Raw genomic sequence first — 4,071 nt, 5'->3', positions numbered from 1 at the left:
TAAAGACAGTTTAATGGGACAGAACAGGAAGGGGAAACAATCGTAACGATAAAAGAATATACAAAATAAGCGGCGCACAATGCGATTGCTCACCGCCCGCCGACTGATGCCCAGCCGGTCCCCGAGCGGCAGTCGCCGCCGCCCGGCCAACTCCCCCAGCTTATGTACTGAGCGTGACGTCATATGGTACGGACTGTCCCTTTGGCCGGTTTGGGTCATCTGTCCTGGCTAAGGTCCCTCCCAGCTTCTCGCTGGCAGGGCATGAGAAGCTGAAAAGTCCCCGACTAGCGTAAGCGCTACTTAGCCACAACTAAAACATCAGCGCGTTATCCACGTTTTTCTCGTCCTAAATCTAAAACACAGCGCTATACCAGTTACCAGGAAGAGAATTAACTCTATCCCAGCCGAAACCAGGACGCTGGTCTTGCGCATGATCCCGCTGTGCTCGCAGGGGTGCTCAGTGGCTCCTCATCAAAACAGCGAGGTGTGTGTGGACGTCCGTAGGGTTGCGCTAGGGGTCTGGGGGCGTTATGTATTTTTGCTGTTGGAAGACGGAATAGAGCGTGTGCCTGTTAAATCTAACGATGGTCGAAGCTTGGGAGGGACCCTGAGCAGGTTTGGTGGCACAACTGCAGTTTTCAAAGATCTCGACCGTTTGGAGAAACGGCCTGGAAAAAAGGATTCCTCTTTTGCAGCGAGTTCGCGAGGACAGACGGGTTGCCGTACTCTTTAACAAAAATACTCAACTTGGGACGTATCGGGTGAGGAAATCGCGGCTCTACTTAGGCTTGAGAAAACGTACGTAGGTGTCTGTGCCTGTCACCTGCGCGTCTCTAGGCAAGTGAGTTCTAAAGCTGCCGATGAGCCAAAAGAAAAGGCACGGTTGTCTAAAACATGCAGAAGCTCTAGTGGCCTGTCTCAACAACTGCACCAAAGATGATGCAAAATACTTTCTCCTCCACTCAGTTGTAGTCTTCACAGAAAAGGAAGCTTTGTGCTAAACGTTTTTTTTTTGGTTTTTTTTTTTTTTTTCCTTTCCTCTCAGCAGAATGTCAACTGCCGTGAAAGTACGAGACGGATGGAAAGGATCCATAGTGGTCTGCAAGTACAAGGTATGCCTGTGATGTGTGTCTGCATTTTTCCTAAGGTGCTTGTAGTGTGGACTTTACAGTTAACACGAAGAATGTGGCAGCTCTCCTTCTATCTGATTTTTTTAACATGAAATATTTTAACACAAATACTAAAAATAAAGGTCTGTTCTGGAGCGTGGTACGCCTATTCAAGGCTTGCTTTCCTTCGTCTATTTTCTCTTCCTGAAAGCAGAGTCTTCTGTTTCTGTGCGCTTGCTATTAAAGGGTGCTGTGAAAATAATGTTGGACTAGAAGAGGAAAGGAACTGTTTGTAAGAGTTCGGACGTTCGGGAGAAACAGGCTTTGTTTTCACGATAAAAGCTTAATGCTTTTTCAGTCAGTCAGTGTTTAAAATACCTTACAGGAGCACTCGAAAACCTTACTGAGATACTGGCATCTGTGCTAAAAGCAATCAAGGTTAAAGAAGAGGCGTGGACAACACGGGACAAATCGGCGTCGCTTCGGTGTGTTTTCCAGGCTTTCCCGAGAAGCGGTAGCAGCCTCGTAACTAGCGACAGAGAGTCCTGATGTGTTTTCGGTGAGTTACTGATTCTCTAATGTCCTTTTTCCTAACCTGCAGCGCGTAATTTTGACTTCGGGTGGAAAGAGATTTTCCAGAATGGAAATCTTTTTCATTCAAAGGAGTTGCCTTTTACAAACTTCCCATCAGAATGGATCTTCAGAGATGACGTGCTTGGCAGTAGAAGTCATCCGCAAGGAGACTTTTCACTCTCTCTGGAAAAAAAAAAAGGAGTTAAGTCGATTTCCTTGCAAGGACCCAAGCGCAGCACATCTTCCAATAGTCGACGTACGGCTGATCTTTGGTTCTCGGGTGTAACGGTCGAGAGATCGTAAAGACGCGTTCCTCCGCACGCTTGGGTACAGCCAACAGCGTTAGCAAACCTGCCAGTCCTTTTTGGTAGCCTTATGTATTGCAGCACCGGGGATTTGATATTCCCCACCGCCTGCCCCCCCCCCCCCCCCAAAAAAGTAAAACCGTATGGGAGATCTCTTATCTCACTGATTTTTCTATCATAAATGAAATTTTAAAAAGAAAGTTAAAATTGTCTAATTTCCAAACTGACTTGCGTTGTTTAAACTGCAACTGCCAAATAGCTGTAGCGTATAATTTATTAGGTGTGCTTAAGCAGTTGGGTAGTTGCTCTAAGCGTTTAAAAAGAGAGGCAACTGAACGTTAGGGGCTTTTTTCCCGATCTTTTGGCAGAGTGCTCTGAAGCACTTTATTTCTGTCTCGCTTTCGACGGCGCGTTTCCCCGGCAGTTCGGTAGCATCGGTCTCGGCGCAGCTGGCCAGGCGTCCCTCCTAGTCATGTCACACACGCAAAACCCCTGGTCAAACGATAGCTGTGTAGCTTGGAGGTAGATAATTTAACGGTATGAATTCACAGCTACGCAATTTCAATGAACGCAAAAGGAAAATCAAATATTTTTATAGTACGAGTCTTCTCATTGTACGTATGTAAGCGTGCGCACGCCTTTTTAGCATAAAATGAATTGCTGAGATTTGTTCTTTCTTTTTCATTTTACTCTTCAAAGTTTTACGCTTCACTTTCAGCTTTATCGGCCAAGCGAGCGAGATGCGCAGCAGCAGCAGCAGCAGCGCAAGGGCTGGAGCTGCGGCGGTGGATCCGTGAGCGTAGATGCTGATTACGGCGCGCCCTTGTCCTGCAGCCTCACGGGGTTATCTCCCTGCAGCGGTGCTGTAAGGAAGGGACGAGGCGTTTTCCGACACCAGCGAGAGCGTTTACTTCTCTGCGAAGAACGTGTTCAGAATTGTGTCAATTAGTCTTCACGCTGATTTTAAGCGTTCGAATCGCTCGAGCTTTTAAAGGCGGCGTTGTATTTCGAGCTGACCCGTTTGCCTGGCACCCTCCTTTAGCTCGACTGCTACCCTCTCCCTTGCCCTGACCGAATTCCTCTGCTGCCTTCGGTGCTGTTTTTTTAACGTGCTGAAATATCCGTTGGGATTTTTGTTTTTCAGATGCCTCGCTGTGAGCGTCCCGTGGTGCTCAGGAGAGACCCCCGGCCCAGGTTTGCCTGCCGGTCGTTGGGCGTGCTGAGGGTGAGGGGCCGGCTGGCAGCCTGCGGGACGGGGGCTGGGGGGGGCTGCAAGCGTTTGGGGGGGCTGCCCCTCCTTTATCTTTCTAGCAGAGCCCCCCTTTTTGGCGGGGGTGCGTGCGTACATACGTAAACGGCATTATTAAAGTAACGAGCTGCCGGTTGGGGCCGTTTCCCTCGTTTTGTGTCTTTTTGGGGGGGTGAATAAAAAGGGGGGGTTGGGGGGCCTGGAGGGGTGATGATGTCATTTGGGGCACCCCAGCATCACCACGGGGGTGATGATGCCGTGGAGGAGCAGGTGAGTGGGGAATGGGGGGTCATGGGGGTCCGTGTCCCCCCCCCCCCCCCCAAGGGGGTCACAGCCCAAATTGCCTGAAAATTCATGGGGGGGGGGTTCAAAAATTTTTAAAAACTGTAAATATATCTGTGAGGCCTCGAAATAGAAAAAAATCTCTCCTTGTTACGTATATTGAAAAATAATATTAATTTATACGTACAAAAGGATTTCAAAATAAGGACCTATATCTGCCCTATTATATAAAGGATTTTAGAGTATAAAAAAATTCGAAAGATGTATATAGGGTTTTAAGATACAAAAATAACTCACGTCTGTATAAATTAAAAAATAAAGAACTTCCAAATGCAAAAAGGATGATACATTTTATACATGAAGGAATTTAAAATAGAAAAAGGTCTGAATAGATACCGCTATCTACACTTACTACGTGTTACATAGAGAGTCTACATAGACATTATATGTAATCTAAGAGATTATGTACAAGTGTAAATAGACATCTAAGTCTAAAACCTAAGTCTATAAAGATATAGGTGTAAATATATGTAAGTGTAAATAGAGAAGTCTA

At 46.8% G+C, this 4,071-nt stretch overlaps 1 long non-coding RNA gene across 1 annotated transcript; it reads left to right on the top strand.

Moving 5' to 3' along the window:
* The first annotated feature begins 1,014 nt into the window (after positions 1 to 1,014).
* LOC142076954 (uncharacterized) lies at positions 1,015 to 2,918 on the top strand. Its single transcript, XR_012671446.1, has 3 exons — positions 1,015 to 1,112; positions 1,495 to 1,668; positions 2,706 to 2,918. It is a non-coding gene; the product is annotated as an uncharacterized LOC142076954 (long non-coding RNA).
* The last annotated feature ends 1,153 nt before the right edge of the window (positions 2,919 to 4,071 follow it).

This window comes from Calonectris borealis, unplaced genomic scaffold (genome assembly GCF_964195595.1).
Source record: "Calonectris borealis unplaced genomic scaffold, bCalBor7.hap1.2 HAP1_SCAFFOLD_126, whole genome shotgun sequence".
NCBI lineage: Eukaryota > Metazoa > Chordata > Aves > Procellariiformes > Procellariidae > Calonectris > Calonectris borealis.
The sequence above is the reverse complement of the archived record's forward strand: the minus strand, read 5'-3'. Positions and strand labels throughout refer to the sequence as shown.